The sequence below is a fragment of the Mirounga angustirostris genome, unplaced genomic scaffold, assembly GCF_029215605.1.
Source record: "Mirounga angustirostris isolate CCGP_5_RB_7025 unplaced genomic scaffold, mMirAng1.0.hap1 SCAF_2, whole genome shotgun sequence".
Classification (NCBI taxonomy): Eukaryota; Metazoa; Chordata; class Mammalia; order Carnivora; family Phocidae; genus Mirounga; species Mirounga angustirostris.
In genome coordinates this window covers 94,746,575-94,768,339 of record NW_026991710.1, presented here as the reverse complement: position 1 = coordinate 94,768,339, position 21,765 = coordinate 94,746,575, and the positions used below count along the sequence as shown (strand labels likewise).

General features: G+C 33.8%; 1 protein-coding gene across 1 annotated transcript in view; it reads left to right on the top strand.

Moving 5' to 3' along the window:
• Positions 1-21,765, top strand: part of LOC123847554 (bifunctional heparan sulfate N-deacetylase/N-sulfotransferase 4) — a 266,149-nt gene that overhangs the window by 14,316 nt on the left and 230,068 nt on the right. The gene's annotated exons all lie outside the window — the stretch shown is intronic.

Sequence of the window (21,765 nt, the reverse complement as noted above, 5' to 3'; positions counted from 1 at the left end):
TTAGCATAGTACCCACTAAGTCCATCCATGTCACAAATTGCAAGATTTCATTCTTTTTTATGGCTCAGTAATATTCCATTGCATATATATATATCATCTTTATTATCCTTTCTTTCTTTCTTTCTTTCTTTCTTTCTTTCTTTCTTTCTTTCTTTCTTTCTTCTTTCTTTCTTTCTTTCTTTCTTTCTTTCTTTCTTTCTTTCTTTCTTTCTTTGTTTTTTCTTCTTTCTTTATTATCTTCTTTATTATCAATTCACCTATGGATGGATACTTGGGTTGCTTCCAGGTCTTGTCAACTGTAAATAATGCTGCAATAAACACAGTGGTGGCATATATCTTTTCTAAATTAAACTAATTTTGTTTAAACTGAGATCATAGTTTTTTTTTTATTTACCCACCTAATTATTTAATATAAATTCATATGATGAAATCTGAAGGTTGTCAATATTAGGTGTTTCACCTCCTTGTATTGAAAAATAAATCTACAAAAAACATCTTTGCTCATCAGAAAGATAATATATGAAAAAGTACTTCTAATTGTTTATAATAAAGTTGTGGGAAGTATATTTCATATAATTTTTATGATGTATTGAATGTGATTGCAAATGCATATAATGAATGAGGAATGCATCAAGCCATAGCACAAAGTTTTAAATGAAAAAAAGTGCTCTACTCATTTAATGTTAGAACACAAAAATAAAAAGTTTCTGAAGTCTGTATTCCATAGTTAAAATTTGCATAGTCATTTATTTAACATTAGCTAATGTCAAGGCATTGATGGTATTTTAAAAATTTTAACCACTTTATTGATGTATGATTGACATGTAAAAAGCTGTACATATTTTATATACACAACTTGATGAATTTGAAGTTAAGTATACTCCTATAAAACTGTCACCCCCAAAAAGGGCATACATTTATCCATTACCTACCTTCCAAAGTTTCCTCCCACTTCCTTTATGATTGGTTTTAGTGTTAGTCTTAGTCTTGGTGTTATGGTGGTAAGAATACTTAACATAAAATTTACCCTCTTAGCAAATTTTAAATATACAATACAGTAGGGCACCTGGGTGGCTCAGTTGGTTAAGTGACTGCCTTCGGCTCAGGTCATGATCCTGGAGTCCCTGGATCGAGTCCCGTATCGGGCTCCCTGCTCAGCAGGGAGCCTGCTTCTCCCTCTGACCCTCCCCCCTCTCATGCGCTCTCTCTCTCTCAAATAAATAGGTAAAATCTTTAAAAATAAAATATACAATACAGTATTACTATCTGTAAGTATTATGCTGCACGGTGGATCTACAGAACTTATTTATCTTGTATAACTGAAATTTTGTATCCTCTGGCCAATACCTTCTCATTTCTCCCTCCCCCACCCCTTGGCAACCACCATTTTACTCTCAGCTTCTATGAGTTTGATTACTTTAGATTCCACATATAAGAGAAATCATACAGTATTTGTGTTTCTGTGCCTGGCTTTATTTTAGCATAATTTCCTCCATGTATGTTCATGTTTCTCCAAATGTCAGAATTTCCTTTTTTTTAAGGTTGAATAATATTCCATTGTATGTGTTACCAAATTTTCCTTATGCATTCATCTCTTGATGGGTATTTAGATAGTTTCCATATCTTGGCTATTGCAAATAATGCTGTGATAAACGTGAGAGTGCAGATATCTCTTCAAAATCCTGGTTTCAGTTCCTTTGGATAAATACCCAGAAGTAGGACTGCTGGATGATATGATAGTTCTGTTTTTAATTTTCTTAGGAAACTCCATCCTGTTTTCCATAATAGCTATAATTTAAATTACTTTTAATAATCCTTTGTTAATCTTATATATTAAGAGAGTTAAATATTATAAAAATTATAAAGCAATTCTAATCTAAGACAATGAAACAAATAGAATTTATAGAACATATGTGCAAAAATATTGCATTTACATAAAAATAAATGTTTCAGAGCTGTAAAGCCAAACTTTTTTAGAATTTATAAAAATATATAATTGAAAGAACAGCACAATTTGTCAAGCATCCATTCTTTTGATTTGAAAACTGAATGGATTACGAATGAAATGTAATACAAGTGGTTTTTTTTTTTATTTGCTTACAAATAACTGTTAGAGATAATATTTGGTAAAAGATATTTGATATCCAAATGCTTTATGAGATTAACACCACATATCTGCTATATCTGTTTTTCTTTTTAAAATGTAGTTAAACCTAAAAGAAGGTTGCGATGAACAAAGCACCAAATAAATGTAAGTTAAAAGGAAACAGGGGTTCCTGTGTGGTTCGGTCAAGTTAAGCATTAGACTCAGTTTCAGCTCAGGTCATGATTTCAAATCATGGGATGAGCCCCACCTCTGGCTCATGCTCAGCGGGGAGTCTGCCTAAAGATTCTCTCCCTCTGCCAGTTCCCCTCCACTCACGCGCACACAGGTACACACGCACTCTCTCTCTTAAATAAATAAATAAATAAATAAATAAATAAATAAATAAATCTTTTAAAAAAAAGAAACAAAACTTTGCTTCCTTAAGAATGTCTGCATAAGTAAAGCTTATGTATGGCAAATATCTTCTTCTATCCTTGAATAATCTAACTTCTTTTTAAAAAATCTAATTATCTATATACAGTGCTAATGTGCAATGTTCAATTATTCTTCAATTAATTTTATAAATGAAATTGAATTCAATAAATAAATGGTTTTCTAATGTTAAGTTTATCATTTTCTATTCAACTTAATATTCCAGAATAGCCACCATACACAATGAACACTTCATATCTAAGATGAAACATGTAAAATTTGCATGTTTTTTACACTATTATTTTCCCAACATTAGTGTCATTTCACATATAAATAGAATACTCACAACTTTTAGACTATTTCACATATTTTAATAATAGAGCGATAATCCAAAATCTTATTTCAATTTACTCAGAAATTGCTCTAAAATACTAACTTAAAGGATGAAATTTGCTTACTTTATTTATGTGTTATAGTTTCCCTAATTTGTTTAATTATTTTAAAAACTTCTCACTTTTAAAAATGCTGCATTCGACCTATAATGAAAGAAGAATAACATTTTGGGTATATGGAAAATGTTGGTACAAAATATTGCTGCTAGAGAAAAAAAATGTATGATTCCTTATTATATGAACTCCCAAATATATACCATCCTCCAAATAATGTTTAATACATACCTAAGATGGACCCTCATAATTTGCTCCTTTACTCCTTAAATTCAAGACATAAATTTTAAACTATATGCTGTGTTTCAAATATTAAACTCCTATCCTATTTGAATATATTTTTTAAAATTTTTTATTTTAATTTTTAATTAATTTAATTTTATTTTATTTTCTTATGTTATGTTAATCACCATACATTACATCATTAGTTTTTGATGTAGTGTTCCGTGATTCATTGTTTGCGTATAACACCCAGTACTCCATGCAGTACGTGCCCTCTTTAATACCCATCACCAGGCTAACCCATTCCCCCCACCCCCCTTCCCTCTAGAACCCTCAGTTTGTTTCTCAGAGTCCATAGTCTCTCATGGTTTCTCTCCCCCTCTGATGTTCCCCCCCTTCATTTTTCCCTTCCTACTGTCTTCTTTTTTTTAATAACATATAATGTATTATTTGTTTCAGAGGTACAGGTCTGTGATTCATCAGTCTTACACAATTCACAGTGCTCACCATAGCACATACCCTCCCCAATGTCTATCACCCAACCACCCCATCCCTCCTACCCCCCACAACTCCAGCAACCCTCAGTTTGTTCCCCGAGATTAAGAATTCCTCATATTAGTGAGATCATATGATACATGTCTTTCTCTGATACTTATTTCACTTAGCATAATACTTTCTAGTTCCATCCACGTCATTGCAAATGGCAAGAAATCTTTTTAATGGCTGCATAATATTCCATTATATATATATATTTATATATAGATATATATAAATATATCTATATATAAATATATATAGATATATTTATATATATCTATATATATATATATAAATATATCTCCAGATGAGTGGAAGTTGCTGCAGCTGAGGTTGAAGAGGTTGCTGCCTGTGTTCTCCTTTAGGATTTTGATGGACTCCTGTCTCACATTGAGGTCTTTCATCCATTTTGAGTCTGTTTTTGTGTGTGGTGTAAGGAAATGGTCCAGTTTCATTCTTCTGCATGTGGCTGTCCAATTTTCCCAACACCATTTGTTGAAGAGACTGTCTTTTTTTCCATTGGACATTCTTTCCTGCTTTGTCGAAGATTAGTTGACCCTGGAGTTGAGGGTCCATTTCTGGGCTCTCTATTCTGTTCCATTGATCTATGTGTCTGTTTTTGTGCCAGTACCATACTGTCTTGATGCTGACAGCTTTGTAATAGAGCTGGAAGTCCGGAATTGTCATGCTGCCAGCTTTGCTTTTCTTTTTCAACATTCCTCTGGCTGTTCGGGGTCTTTTCTGGTTCCATACAAATTTGAATATTTTTAAATGAAATTTTAATTTCTACATGCGTAACTATTTTAAGTTTAAATTTTGTTTTTAGATTTCTCAGAATGTCATTAATAATTCACTTGATTGCAATTAAAGCTTTTAGGATGCTTAAAGAAGGCCATCTTGACCTCTCAAAATAAAAATACTTTTTGTATTTTTACAGTGGAAAGGAAGTAGTAGTAATTTACAGTAAATATAATAAATTGCGCCTTCAAAGTTTTTCCAAATTGAGATGTAAGAATGTTAATGATGAGAATTGTTCATCCTAAGGTTAATAAACCCTTTTGGATTTTTTTCCCAAATGGCACAAATGAAGACCTAGCAGGCTTTGCAGAATGAAGTAGGAAGGCATGGATTGGTAATCATGTATCATTACTCTGGAGTATAAATAAATTCCACTTGAAGAATTTGTGCACCAGATAGCCACCATTTGTTACCATATTGTGTTTGTCACTTACTACATAGGACATAAACAATATAGAATTTATTAAATGGGAATTATGGGGAGGTAGAAGGGGAAATATTTGAGGAAACACCAGAGACAATACTTGAAACGACAGGATTTTAGAGGTGTAGTGGCAATAACTCTAAAGGTAAGACATTCCAAGTAGTTCCTATAGTAAAGCTTTAGGGAGAGCTAACCTAGAAGATTGGGTGAGTTCCAAAAAACTATTATAAAGGTTTTAAGATTTCTTGTGGGCTTCTTGTATATCTTTGTAGAATCTGTTTTCCTTGGTTACTACTAGTTAAAAAACTTGGGACCCCTGGGTGGCTCAGTCGTTAAGCATCTGCCTTTGGCTCAGGTCATGATCCCAGTGTCCTGGGATCAAGCCCTGCGTTGTTGGGTTCCTTGTTCAGTGGGGAGCCTGCTTCTCCCTCTCTCATACCCACTGCTTGTGTTCCCTCTCTCGCTGTCTCTCTCTGTCAAATAAATAAATCAAATCTTAAGAAAAAAAAAAAAACTTAGAAAACTGAGATGCCTTGGTGGCTGTGTTGGTTAAGCATCTGCCTTCAGCTCGGGTCATGATCCCAGGGTCCTGGGATCGAGTTCCGCATTGGGCTCCTTGCTTAGCAGGAGCCTGCTTCTCCCTCTGTCTGCTGCTCCCCCTGCTTTTTCTGTTTCTCTCTCGACAAATAAATAAAATCTTTTTTAAAAAATTAAAAAAAATAAAAAGCTTAGAAAACTTTTAAATAGCTGTGACCAATTTTGGGGGGTTAGTGGATAGTAGAACAACTGTATTAATGCACTGCTATTTAAAGAAAGAAAGTGGGATAAAACACAAGACAGATTGGAAAAAATGGGTGAAAAGGGAGACTGTTTATGTAAAAAAAATTCTTCAGAAGAGTTTATAAGGAAAAATCATTGAATTACATAGGTTAAATAATGTTGTCTGTAGCTTTGACATTTTTCTATAGCTATCCTTGGTCTATGCACACCTGTATTTATTCTCAGCTTATTGGAAAGTCGATTGTATCTCTTTGTGGTTTTCATTATAAAATATTATATCTAAGTATGGCCACATGTGTACCATATGTAACCCCTTCCTTAATGAAGGTAATTGCATGGTAGAAATAAGATACTTTTTGCTTGTAGGTACGTGGTCGGTGTACTGTGAGCAATGGGGCAAAATGCAATTTTTATTTCCTAAAATTATATTGCTCATTCTATACCCAATTTAATATTCCTTCCGATCAATTTCTGGTCTCTTCACTTTGGTTATGACCAGTTTTCATTTTACTTATTGTTATAACCTCATTTTACTTATGTTTACTTATTGTTATAATATATAATCAATATATATATTTATATATAGTCATTATAATGATTGTTTTGTCTGTTTTATCTTGGTTGTTGAGGGATGAAGTTATTATACTTGGACAATTACTCTTCATCACACTAAGTAGTTTTAATAGCTTGCTGTTCAGTGTTATGTGCTATTAAGAAAAAAAGAAGTTCTTGGTTTGTGGCCTCTAAATCTAATTTTGAGTGTGTGTGTGTGTGTGTTGTGTGTTTACAACTTAAAAGCACTTTCTATACTGTCAGCTACTCATCTGTTCTGATTCTCTGAAACCATTTTTAAAAATAAAAAAGCACAATTAATTTTTGCTCTCTGCAAAGTTTATGTAATTTATTTAAGTCTTTCTACTGTACCTAAAAAAAAAAAAAAAAAAAAAAAAAACAACTTTGGTGTTCCTGTGGAGTATAATTTCACTTTGTACATTACGATTGGAAAAAAGGGAATTGAAAGAGATCTTGAATTAAAACAGGTCCTGAAAATGCTACACTCAAACTTTGTTGCATGCACCTCAAAGCAGGAGAAACCAATTCAAAATTTTGTGTTCTGCTATAGAAAAGCCCATCTCAATTGCAGTGTCTTAAAATGTTAAAAAAAAAAAAAAGAAAGAAAAAGAAAAAAAAATGTAGGAAGGGTAAAATTCAACTGTGTCTTAAAATCTCAGAGCAAAATAATAAAATTTCACAAGAAACAAAAAGAATTGTTTTTTATGTTGGAAAAAAGGACATAGAAAGATCAAATATCTTACTAAGATATCTAGCTCATCAAACTTAAAAAACAGTCATATAATAATTACCTTGAAAACTCCTGTTGCAATAAACCCATCACAAAAAAATGTCAAATATATGGCATTTCCATTTACAGTGGTATTATTAAAGTTGTTTTGGGCGCCTGGGTGACTCAGTTGGTTAAGCGACTGCCTTCGGCTCAGGTTATGATCCTGGAGTCCGGGGATCGAGTCCCGCATCAGGCTCCTTGCTCAGCGGGGAGTCTGCTTCTCCCTCTCCCGCTCCCCCCTCTTGTGCTCTTTCTCTCTCTCACTCTCTCTCTCAAATAAATAAATAAAATCTTTAAAAAAAAAAGTTGTTTTGCTATTCAAATGAAAATAAAAGAATAAGCACTTAGGGAAATAATACAGTTAATATCATTAACATTATTCAAGCAGTTTCTAAAAAGTACTGTTAGTGTTGGTAATGGCACTGGTGGATGGACAGCTATATAAAAGTAAAAGTATTATTTCCTATGCTTAGTAAGGAGAACAGAAAGATGGGAAGGATCCCCCGTGCGTGTGCGTGTGTGTGTGTGTATGCATATATATATAGTGCATACATGTATAAATTAGCAGGCAAGTGCATGTGTGTATGTTTACACATATATTTATATATGTATAAATATATCTGCATATATGTATATGTGTGTGTATTTACACACATATGTAAATATACAATATGCATTTGCCTACTAACTTTATTAATTACTAATATTCTACACTTTTTTATGGGCTTTGCAACAGTGATATAATCATATCATTGGCCTCTCTCTAAAAGACATCAAGCAGCTATATAAACAGGAATCACATATCTGAACACTGTCCATTCTGATATGTGTGTGCCCTGTAAGTATGTGTGCATGTGCGTAGGTATATGGTTAGCTATGTAGAAAATTTCTAGCCACAGATAACAAAACCAAAGCTGTGTATCCAAATCACTCATTCAAGTATTGTGGCTGAATTGATATGCTTATTAAGTCAGCTAAAATAATATCCCTGGAGAACTAAATTGAAATATTTAAACAGTTAATATTACATGTAAACTGTATACCTATAAGTAACTGGAACAAAATAATTGGATTTTCAATTTTTGTACTTTTTGCCAGATGTTTCATAACTTTAACATAGTTTTAATGTATTTATCAGGGTTGGTTAATTTAACTGAAAGAGAAATGAAATAAGGATGTCATAATAATGAGTGAAATGAAGTGTTGAAATGAAAAATTTTAACTACAAAGCAGTAAGTATAAAAGTAACCATAGTAAAAAGTGATCTTTTTTCTACTATTACTCCGTGCAAAGCATTCTTCTTAATGTTCTACAGATTTTAAAGTCAAATCTTCAAAGCAATCTAATTCATGGTTGCTTCTAGCACTCCATTTTACAGAAGAAACAGCAGAGATGCACTGTGGTTAAATAACTTGTTCAAGGTCATATTTTCAGAAGGTAGCAAAATTGTTTTTTGGATTCTGGAAGTCTGTCTTCAGAGTTTTAATACCTACTAACTACACTACAATACCTCTCAATATTGACTTTTGATCTTGAGTTTTTTCACCGATCATTATATTTGTAGATTTTTTTCTCTACCTCTTTTTACTTGAACAAATATTTTGTAATTTGACTGTCCTCATTGGAAAATGTGACTAGCAAATGGAACTTTAGGATAAGAACCAATTCAGAATTTTTTTCGTTGCAAATTCATCTAATACCTTTTTATTTTTTAACATTTTATAGTGAAGGTTAAGTTAAAAATTAGGTATTATTTAGCTATTAAATTCATTCATGATGAGCATTTTGATAAACCATACAAATGCACATATGCATATGTGTTTGTGTATTTAATAACATTCATAAAAATGATTTTTTCAAAGGTCTGAATATTTGTCTCCATGTAGTTAGTCTATCCTCTAATACTAGAAGGGAGGAAAGCTTTTCAGAAATTATTTTTTCCCCTGAAGGCTAGTTTTATTTTCTTATTTGTGCAAAAAACACAAAGCCCAAAGCTTGAAATGGAAATGAGTATATTTTTTAGCTTCTCAACCAAAACTGGTTTTTTCCTTCATGTGGATTTATAATTTTTATATGGAAATTTGATTTTCCATTTTAGAAAAGAAATTTAAAACTATTTTAACTAATCAAGAATGTATAAGAAGTATGTGTGTGCCTTCTCAGTCTTATAGTAGCTGGAAACTATTTAACTGCTTTTAGACTATAAACAGGTCATATAAACAAGTTGAGCTCCGTAAAGCATGTTTCTGATGATAGTTTTTTAAAAAATTATTGATCAATAAGTCATACCTCCTTATGCTTACTTTAAAATTTTATCTAATTCCAATAAATATACAAAGTACTATATGCTAATGTTCAGTTATAAAAGTAATAATACAGAAACATTTCAAATTTATCTGATATCTTCCAATTACTGGTGGTCATAGAGTGCAACAATATTTAGGAGATGGTTCTCTATATAGAACTAGATTAGCCATGGTTGAGAGTCAAAGGAATTGGATTTCTGTCAACAAAATGTATTAATGAAATTCCTAGCAATCAAAGTACAATTTTATATGTTTAGGGCTAGAACAGAGTATGAATAGCTGGAAATTTTGAATAAGATCTATAGTCAGCTATTATATGCAAATAATGTACTATTGTATGCAAAAAAAATTTCCGTGTGTTATAAAAATATGACAAAAGCACCTTACAAATAAAGGGTCAATTTTAGCTACTAGATTGCTGAATAGAAAATTAATCGTGATAAGAATAACCAGATAAAATTTTATGGAGAATGTGGCCTTTGAACTAGGTCTTCAATGAATAAGGGAATGCCACCAGAGAACAATCCAGGTAAAAAGAATCCCTCAGCAAAATTCTGAGATGGGAAGGTGCAATATTTATCGGGTGTGACTTGTTCTTATATTTGTGTGTAAAATATGAAAGGGAGACTAAAATGCTACTTTTGTATTATTTAAATACCAAATGTAGAATCTCAAAGGACACATAAAAGAGTTTAGGCTTTATTCTGCAATAAATGAAGAATCAATGGATGTTTGGGTGTTTTGTTTTGTTTTGTTTTAAGCAGAAATTGGCCAAAGTTATGTCTTTGAAAAACAGCAGAGCAAGATGTATGGGGGGAGTTGAGGCAGGAGACAAGCCCTTAGAGACATGGCTCAGGGAATTGTGGCAATAAATCGACAGACTTTAATAAGACCTGAATTAGCCCTCTGTCAGTGGGACTAGACAGGAGAGGATGGATATAGAAGACATCCAACAAATAAAAATTTACCACTTTAGAAGAAGGATAGAAAAGAAGGGGAAAAAAAGGATAATGGTGGTGAGCACCTCAAAGGAAAAGAAGAAAAGAAACATTTTAAAATTATTCTAAAGATTGAGCTAGGGTCATTTTAAATACTGGTGATGCCATTAGGAGAGAGAAAAATACCAGCATGCATTTTAGGGTCATGGTTGGGGAGTGGTAAGCGAGATAGCAAACTACAAAATAGTGAATGTATTACTGTTTAAAGAATGAAAAGGGAGTAAAATAAGGTTGAAAAAAACTTAGGCCAATTTCACGATGATGCTGAATATTGATCTGGTTGTTCAAGAAAGGTTAAAGGAGGGAAATGAGAAAGGGCTCCCCATGGAAACTGCAATAGGGAAGGACGGTAACGATGAATGATTTTTGACGTCCTTGTGGGGAAGCATTAAAAGTCACAAATGAAATTAGCTAACACAAGCGGTGTCTTTACATTTGGTTTTGCTCTTACAGACAGATCTATGGAAGGGGGTGGTGTAGGTTTGCCAGGAGAGACTTTCAAGGAAAGTTGTGGTATACTGAAGCAGGAATTATATCCTACATGAAATTATATCCTAGAATGGACTGTATCAGGGAAGCTGGGCAGCATGGAGTGCTGCTTCAGTGAAGTGGTGGATCTTACATCACAGTGGCCACAGTAAGTACTGGAAGGAAGAGATAAACCTGAGATACTGGATGAACATATCTCTGAGCTCAGTGAGTTGAATCTCTGAAGCAAAGATCACAAGTATAACTTCAAGTTTACATTATAAAACTAGGAAGAGAGGCAGAAGGTAATCCATTGACATAAACAGGACTGTTAAAGAAGAATCCAATTTGAGAAAGATTTGAAGCATGTAGACTTTGTGCCATACAAAGCATTAGAAAGACAACATTTGTCTAATGTTGGAAACACATATTTATAAATTAACAAAAGAGGGGAAATGAATGAGAAAGGTTTAGAAAGCATCTGGTGACTTTCTTCCTATTATTTATCAACAATGTGAAAAATTATACTTTTAATATATATTTTGAATGTATACATTGCGATAGGTATTTTACATTCCCTCTAACCTCAGTAATTTTAAAGTGGTTATATAATTATACTTATGTTAAAGATAAGAAAGATGAGATGCTATAAATATTGAGTGCTTTATTTAAAGCCATTCAACCCAGAGGGAGACACAGAAACAGAACTGAGCATTCTGTCTCTACATCCGGATTGTTCCCTTGCATATTGCCACATTCTCTTGATTTTCCCAAAATACCACATAGAGCACTTATTTATAACAGATTTTGAAGGAGGTTTGTAGTTTCAAAGGAGACTATACTACAGTACTACATAACAATAAAAACAAGTAAAACCCAATACTGTATATTGAACTTCACAAAATCTTTTAGCCACCTCCATATCTGAAATGAATTTCTGGCTGGCATTTTTCTGCAAGTCCCTCATGGATTACAGTATTGCTGAGACTCTTTGTCCCTCCACTCCCCTGCTCCTTTCCCTCTTCACCTCCCTTCTCAGTTCCCTTTGCCTTCTCATCCCCCCTCCGCCTCCTCCATCTTTTTCTCCTCCTCTCCCTCTGCTTCTTTCTCCTTCCTCCTTTCAGTTGCTTAAGGTTCACTGGAGACGGCCAATTTGAGGTAATCTGTTGTAAAGAACAATTTACGCAACTTTCTGTTTAGCTATTTCCTCTTCCCTTCCAATCTACTCCCACTTACAGGCTGAGGTTGCTGCACAGGGGTATACTTCCATTACTCCAGAGAAAAAAGATCTCTTTTTTATAAGCGGAAGAAGCATCAGCCTCTGGAATTATGTACTTCTGATTTACCTACATATATGTCACCTTGGGATAAGTAACTACAGTGCAATATACTAATACTCTTCCCATTTGACAATATATTAATACAAAATATCAATTCTTATGTTGGCAACATCCTCATTTAGCAATACATATTCATAAACACTGAATATATTGATGCCCTTCCTATTAGGCAATATATTATCTGCTATAAGGCAGTCTGTTGGGCTGATCTATTTGACTGCACTTTTCTCAAGTTTAGATGACCAACAGGCTATGATACACTGTTCACTAAACCACTGACATAATAGTGTAATATGGCTAGATCATTGGTAATAATAGCAACTCCAAGAAGGACAGCTGACCATATTTGAATTTAGGTGTTAAGTCTAAAGTAAATACTTGCTGTGATCATATTTATGATATATCTTGCTCTCAGGTTTCTTTTTAAATAAACTTCTTTACAAATGTGTGGGTGTGTGTGTGTAGAGTGGAAGTGGAGAGAAAAAATAAATAAAAATAGTAAACCAGGAGTATTAAGTTAAAACCTTTTAAAGCATTTATAACTACACATATACTAATATGAAAATTTAAGACAAGTCTATTTTTATTTATATTAAAGTCCTTAGGGAAATAAGTGCTGCCTGAAATATGTAATCTACGAGGAATACCAATTCCACTTAAATTAAAATTTTAATTCCTAAAGGTAATTTTACCATGTATGTGTGTGTGTGCATAAATAAGATACACAAAAAGAAAGCATAAAAATACAAAGAAGATCATCCAAATTGATGTAGCTTTTTCTTTCAAATTTGTTGCTATTTATTGTTATCATTAGAATTTACTACAGCATAGTTTTCAAAGTTGAAATATCTGACCATAAGTATCCAGAGACATAAAGGGTTTCTTTTTTTCTATAATTTAAATTTCTTAAAGGAAAAGCAATTAGCTTTTGGAAATAAAGAAATCATATTAATATTGAGATCCATGGTCTTAGAAGTCTATAAACTATGCTTAAATCATAGTATAAATATTTATTCACTGAACATGACCAGAAATATAGTGAAAAGCTTGGTTTTATGGTGATACAACCATTTCTAATAAAAGTTGTATGGCACATTGTGAAAGTGGCATTCTATCATAAACTGGGCAGAGGGAATGTGATTCTAAGTTTATTTCCTATGGCCGATGAAATGGCCTTTCAGAATGCTTTATGAAACTACAAATCATTTGAGCTGCTCCCTGACTGAGAAACTTAAATTGCAAAGAACCTCCAAGACAAATCAAGAGTCTTTTGAAACTGAGTTAACTCTATCAACATAACCATCACTCTTACGTGATTACAACTAAGTTAGAGGCAGGCCTACAAGGGTTGCTTTACTCTTTTAAAAAGTATAAGCTAATATCATAATTTTAGTGCAATTTACTATTCATTGTATTTTTAGTCATATCCCTATCAGTGTTTTTCAAATTCAAATGTTTTCTGAGTCCCTTTTAAAGAAAAACAATTATGAATCACAGTGATAATTTAAATCATTTTATATTACAACAAAAATTGTTAATATAGAACTATATGTAATCTTGTAGTTTGTATTCAATTATGGCCCCCCCAAATCTATAAATTTAAACAAAGTTACCCAATGGTTAGTACCAAAATAAACATTAATTTAAAGTGATAGATGATGTTGTTGCTTAAATTAAATGTTACCCACAATGTAAGTAATGTGAATGGTGTGAATACGGTACTATCTGCTGTGCAAAGATTCATTTGAGTCCAGCTTCCTCACACTTTCTTTTGACCTCCATGACTCTCTCATTTGTATATCCTGTTGGCCTTTACTTGGTGTCATCCCACCACTTATTAATTATCCCTATGTTCTTTCTCATTAACTACAGAATCAAATAAGTATTACTTTGTACAAATTACATTAAAATAGAGGACCAAATTAGGCATTAATATCACCTGTACAAGGCCATAAGATGGAAGGATAAACAAAACCACAAAATCTGTTTGGATTTAAGAACTGATATGAATGACAACTTGAATTAAGGTTAAGCTTATTTTTATTTTGCTTTACCTCCAAATGAAAACAACAACAACAACAACAACAAAACAGTGAAAGGATTTATACAAGTCAATAACATAGTAGAGAGATACAGCTTCAGATGTTTCCAATGGGCCATATAAATGTAATGGAATAAGGAAAACTCCAAGTCAAAGGTGATTTGAGTTTTTGGGTTTTTGGAATTTTATAAAGCAATCAACCAATGGGTAGGAATTATATCAAGAATCAAGAACCTAAGATTTCCAGATAATAGTAGCATATGAAGAAATTCTTGATTTGTAATTGTCAGGTCTTTACCATAAACCTCATTGCAGGCCAGCCATTGATGGCCTTTGGCGTTTCTCTAGATCAGCAGTCTACCAAAGAAGTTGCATGCACCCCATTGGAATGCCAAGAGAAAACATCAGTTTCAGCTCTTTAGGTTTTTATCTTACCTTTCTAATAATTATATTTTGTAGCATATCTGTTTAAGTCTACATAAAATCAAAAAGTTTGGTGATTATATTTCTATTTGATCTGAAACATGCATTATACTTTTTTAAGGATAATCATTAAAAAAATACAAAATTGTGTATTATATGAGTTTAACAGAGAATTTATATGATCACTACTATAAATCCAAGGACTCCAGTTTGAAAAATACTGCCCTAGATAAATCCAGCAAATCACAAAGAAAATGATTCAATTCAACTACTTTCTGTCTGATATTCCTTTTTTATTTGGTACAAATCATATGTAAGTGTGTGACTGCAATGATTTCTTGCCTCACAGTAGATATAAGAGGTTCTGTTTGTCTAGTTTTATGATTCTTATGTTGGGAGTGAACCTGTCATGTCTTATCTTTTTATACCATTTCATATCTTTTTAAATAGATTATGCTTTCAATATTGTTAATATTCATTTATTTTTAAATGTTATGAAATTTTTAAACTTAATAATTTTTGTTATTTTTTTTCCTTCTAAGAAACTCATAGTGACTGATTAGCATTTAAAGAAATCAGTGGGTAACATACATAGAGATTCAGTAGATAAAAGATTCTTTACTAAGAGCCAATATGATTAAGACCCAATGTTTCTATGCCTGAAATAATGAAACAATGAAACTTTAGATATTAAATAGATATCCCCTCATTGTAAGAAGGGGCAGTATCACTGTCAAAACTGAGTAGTTACAAAAGGCTAAAAAACCAGTATGGTGTTAAGGAAATCAGAAGTTCAGAGACAGTTTTGGGGGAAACCACATTATCTTGATTCATATTTCCTAACTTTCTTCATCAGACTACTTTCCCTCACAGTGTAAGTACGTGCTAGGACAGTAGTTATTATAATAATAATTTTGATAAATATACACAAGATTTTTGCATTTCTAGGAAAATTTTTATATCCTTGAGCACCATTTTGTATGTGATTGTGTTCATCATTTAAGTGTCAGAGATATCCAAGCATAGTAAAGTAGTCTGGGAGTACAGAGGATAGAATTTAATAGTCAATGAAAATTTCCCAGAGAAGAGCATAAAAAAGAAAAGGAGGGTGCCTGGGTGGTTCAGTTGGTTGAGCGACTGCCTTCGGCTCAGGTCATGATCCTGGAGTCCCGGGATCGAGTCCCGCATCGGGCTCCTTGTTCAGCGAGGAGTCTGCTTCTCCCTCTGACCCTCCCCCCTCATGTGCTCACTCTCTATCATTCTCTCTCTCTCTCTCAATAAATAAATAAAATTAAAAAAAAAAAAGAAAAGGAGACAGAATTAGGTCTCAGACAGTAATGAAGGGTAGAGTACTGAGACAATTATCTGATAATTTTTCATCTTTATTGAGATATAATTGACATAATACTGTATGTTTAATGTGTATAGCATGTTGATTCAATACATTTATATATTGCAAAATGATTACATAACTCTCATCATTTTTTTTTTAAGATTTTGTTTATTGGGGCACCTAAGTGGCTCAGTCGATTAAGTGTCTGCCTTCGGCTCAGGTCATGATCTCAGGGTCATGGGATCAAGCCTCACGTGGGACTCCCTGCTCAGAGGAAATCTGCTTCTCCCTCTCCCTCTGACCTTCCCCCCACTCATGCTCTCCCTCTCTTTCAATAAATAAAATCTTAAAATTTTTTTTTCTATTAATTTACTTGAGAGAGAGAGAGTACAGGGGGAGGAGCAGAGGGAGAGGGAGGAGCAGAGGGAGAGGGACAAGCAGACTCTGTGCAGAGTGCAGAGCCCAACCTGGGCTGACTCCCACAACCCTGAGATCATGACCTGAGCCAAGATCAAGAGTCCAATCCTCAACCAACTAAGCCACTCTCATCATTTTTAAAGGATAAGTCCATTCTATTTCAGTACATTGAGTATGTTTCCTGAAATTCTAATAATTCTTTACAGAAATATATGCTTTATATGAACTTAGGTAAACAGTATGTAGAGGCTCTAAAATTTGAACTACTGTTGGGAATACCTTTAAAACTAAATAAAATCATAAAGCAAGTAAGAATTTAATAAAACTAGAAAATACAAATAGCCTACTGTTGTCACAAACAGAGTAAAAAAAGGAAGCCAGTGAATAATGTCTGGTTCAGTAAAATCTTATAATTTAAGAAAGAATTTTACCTATAAAAATTGTTTGAAATTATAAAAGTGTATTCTTATTTAAATAAGTTTGGAGGTACTTAGAACAATTTTACTGCAATGCTTACAATCTAAATAAAATGCAATATATCACTCTAAGAAACCATTTTCCACTGCTTAATCAGAGGATTTATTTCTGGAATTGGATTCTCTGCATTACAAACCCATAACATTTTTCTGTTCAAAGGAGATTTTATATTATCAATGCATGTACAACCTACTTATTTCTACAGTCATAAGAATTTAATGTAGTGTAGCGTCTCATATCTCACATTTTAGAATTGTGACTAGTCACAGTCCTTTTGGGAGGAAACATGCAAACACAGACTATGAATCCTTTATGATTCTTACAAACTGTGCATGTCTCCTCGCAGTAGTACCTGCTAAGATTCATGGATACAATAACCAAGCATGATTAAGATATTATAAGCTAATTCTACTCGATTTGTTATTGAAAATGAAAACAAAGTTTTCCATAAAATGACATTATTATTTCTATAAAAACTGGAAATATGCTTCTAAAGCATAGCCATGACCATAACCGTAAGTATCATAATATCTCTAAGCAGCCTCTGAATTATTTCATTCCATTAAAAACCAACTGAATAGTGGGGTGTGTGTGTGTGTGTGTGTGTGCATGTATTGCTTCACTTTCAAAGCAACATATGCCAAGTAAGCCAGTATAACTTATGATAGATTAAGTAAACTCTTACTGTTCACATACTTCTGGAAGGTCACTTCATAATATTTGCAACTGATGCTTTCAGAGAAGTTTCAATGGCGGTACAGTATATTTACAAGTTTGAGGATTGTGATTACCCAGGACACTGACATAGAACAGACCCAAAATATTATCATGAGGGTCTTTCCTGTGCATGGAAGAATAAAACTTTAAGAAATCACTTCATTTGTATTCTCTCTGGAAGAAAAATCTGAACTTTATAGGAGTTGGTAAGAATACATAACATTAAGGCAAGATACTGAAAATAAGTCACTTCTGGAGGGATGGAAAAAAAAGCAATGACCCAGATAATCAGAAAAGTCAGATTTGGGTCCTAACTTTGATAGAATTTTAGGCAAAACCCTAAAATCACTGGGTCTCAGTGTCTTCACCTGTTAAATAAGGATAATGGATTAGAGGTGCTATGATGAGGTATAAAACCTCCAAGTGTACAATCTGTTTAATCTCAGACACTCAAGGAGGGTTGGGAAAATCAAAATATTGTTAATTTTATTACAACTTTAAGACTGCATTATTTTTCATAAGATGCTTTATTGGAAATTAGAGAGAAAAAGAGAAAGATGATAGTTAATAAGAAGATAAAAATGTAGATACATAGATATATAGCCATCATAACTATGGAGTTGTGGATTTGGCTCAATTAACTTCAACATATCTGACATTAAACCTAAAAAAAAGCAAGTGTGGTCTTTACTATCAAGCCTACCAGCCAAATCAGACTTATTTGCTCTCAGAGAGAGCAAATTAATTGAAAAATATTCCAATTACATTTAAAAGAATGAACACCATTAAGTACTTAAGCTGTTAGAATGTGCTTTTTACTCCAGCTAAAGGTACACACTTGGGATGAATTTTGAGACTATGTGAGATATATTTATTCAAAAATATGAAAAGGAAGTATCTTTTAGGAGTTAATATTTCATGCCAGTTGTCTCTTTGATTTGCTCTTGGTGGACCTTTCCTTAAGTGCAATGAATTATTTGACAACAATTCAGAAATAAAAGATATATTAATCAATAGCTGTCATTACTCCTATCACCCCCTGTTTCAAATTTGTTTTTTCTTAAAAACTTATTTATTTATTTTAGAGACAGAGAGAGAGAATGTGAGTGAGTATGCAGGGAGGGATAAAGGGAGAGGGAGAGAAGCAGACTCCACTAAGCATGGAGCCCAAAATGGGACTTGATCTCACGACCTTGAGGTGATGACCTGAGCCAAAATCAAGAGTTGGTCACTTAACTGACTGAGACACCCAGGCGCCCCTCAGATCTGAATAAAGAACTAAAGGCTAAAATGCAAGCTTAACAGATTACTTTTAATACCAAATGTATCTCTATATCTATCTAATCTGATACAAACACACATAACAAACAGGGAAATATAAGAAATCGAATGAGTATATGGTGAATCATTAATAATTAAAGGAGGCTATCATGAAATCAATATCATGAATTACCCCTTTCTCCACCCCCACATACACCCAAGAGGTTTTTCACCTTTAGAAAATGCACCACAGTAAGACACAATTGAGGTAAGGGGTATAGCTTTCTTTATTGAGTGGCAGAAGGACTACTATGAATGCAGGAAAATACTAAGCAGATTTATAATAAAAAGAACATATGGAAGATAAAGATCTGGACAGTGATTTCCTTTAAGTTATCTTAGTTTGGGCTCTTTTTTTAAAATTCACCACCATTTTATTTTTTTCAAATATTTATTTGGAAATTTTATTTTATTAACTAGTTAGTTAACATATTGGTTTTAAGAGTAGAATTTAGTAATTCATCACATACATAACACCCAGTGCTCAACACAACAAATGCCCTCAATACCCAACAACCATTTAGCACATCCCCAGCCAACCTCCCCTCCACCAACCTTTGGTTGGTTCTCTGTAGTTAAGAGTCTCTTAAGGTTTGCCTCCCTCTCTCTTTTTTTTTTTTCCCCTTCCCCTATATTCATCTGTTTTGTTTCTTAAAATCCACATAATAAGTGAAATCATATGGTGTTTGTCTTTCTCTGACTGACTTATTTGGCTTAGCATAATATACTCTAGCTCCATCCATGTCATTGCAAATGGCAAGATTTCAATCTTTTTGATGGTTGAATAATATTCCAATATATATTCCAATATATATATCCCAATATGTATTCCAATATATACATAAATATATATATATATATTTATATTTACATATATATACATATATATATCCACCTCTTCTTTATCCATTCATCTGTCAGTCGATACCTGGGCTCTTTCCATAGTTTGGCTGTTATGGACATTGCTGCTATAAACATCAGGGTTCATGTATCCCTTTGAATCAGTATTTTTGTATCCTTTGGATAAATACCTAGTAGTGCAATTGCTGGGTGGTAGGGTAGTTCTATTTTTAACTTTTTGAGGAACCTCCATACTGTTTTGCAGAGTGGCTGCACCAGTTTGCATTTCCACCAACAGTGCATGAAGGTTCCCCTTTCTCCACATCTTCATCAACATCTGTTGTTTCCTGTGGTGTTAATTTTAGTCATTCTGACAGGTATGAGGTAGGATCTCATCATGGTTTTGATTTGTATTTCCCTGATGATGAGTGATGTTGAGCATCTTTTCATGCGTCTGTTGGCCATTTGGATGTCTCCTTTGGAGAAATGTCTATTCATGTCTCCTGCCCATTTCTTAACTGGATTATTTGGGGCTTTTTTGGTTTTGAGTTTGATAAGTTCTTTATAGATTTTGGATACTAACCATTTATCTGATATTTCATTTGCAAGTATCTTCTCCCATTCCATAGATTGCCTTTTAGTTTTATTGATTGTTTCCTTCGCTGTGCAGAAGCTTTTTATCTTGATGAAGTCCCAATAGTTCATTTTTGCCCTTGCTTCCCTTGCTTCCCTTGCATTTTGTTTCCCTTGCCTCTGGAGAGGTGTCTAGCAAGCAGTTGCTGCAGTCAAGGTCAAAGAGGTTGCTGCCTGTGTTCTCCTCTAGGATTTTGATGGATTCCTATCTCACATTTAGGTCTTTCATCCATTTTGAATTTGTTTTTGTGTATGTTGTAAGAAAGTGGTCCAGGGGTGCCTGGGTGGCTCAATCAGTTAAGCATCTGCCTTCGGCTTAGGTCATGATCTCAGGGTCCTGGGATCGAGTCCCAAATTGGGCTCTCCGCTGGGTGGGAAGTCTGCTTCTCACTCTCCTTCTGTGCTCTCTCACAAATGAATAGAATTTTTAAGGGGAAAAAAAAGAGAGAAAGAGAAAGTGGTCCAGTCTCATTCATCTGCATGTTTCTGTCCAGTTTTCCCAACACCATTTGTTGAGGAGACTTTTTTCCATTGGATATTCTTCCCTCCCTCGTCGAAGATTAGTTGACCATATAGTTGTGGGTGGGCTCTCTAGAAGCAGACCCTGAACTGGGAATTTTTGTTCAAGAAATTTATTGAGAAAGTACTTAGAAACAGGGCAGTAGGGAGACAGGATGGGGCAGGGTCAGGTAGGGAAGAAAGGGATCTCAGCTAGAAACTAGCTTCAGTCTTCCTCCATGGAGGATCTCTGGCATAAGCCACTTCAGAGTCATTTGTCTGGGATAGGAGTGGGGCCTGGGGCTAGTTCTGCATAACTGCCTGGCATTAAGGCTCCTGTGCTGCCTAGGTTGTAAGTGATTCTCCAAAGAAGGGAACTGCTGTGGGCCATCAGCAGACAGTACTTCAGTGGTTGGGAGATGGATGTACCTTTTGGTAAAGGTGATTTGGGCAAGGCACCAGCAGATCTACTTCAACTATTCATAACCCCCAACCTTTTGCCATTTCAAGAATTAGTAGACTTATATGTAATTAATTGCTCATGGACTGTGCAATAACAATTCTCCCTCCTCTCTCACACATCAATTTTTCCTTCTACTAAGTAAGACTCATTACACCCCCACTCTTGCTATTATATCTCCACCTTAATCCAAACAAAATAAAACACAAAAGTTCTGTAAACAGGGAAGGCAAATCCATGTCAGGAGCAGATGTCACTTCTGCAAAGATACTCACTGCCTGCTCCAGAGGAAAGCCGACTCAAGGGATGGTAGGAGATCAATTGTTCAATGTCAGTCTCTATGGCTGAGAGGTCAGGCATTCAGCAATAGCAAGACCTAGAACACCCTTATGAGAGAAGGTCCCAATTGAATAACTTCCACAGC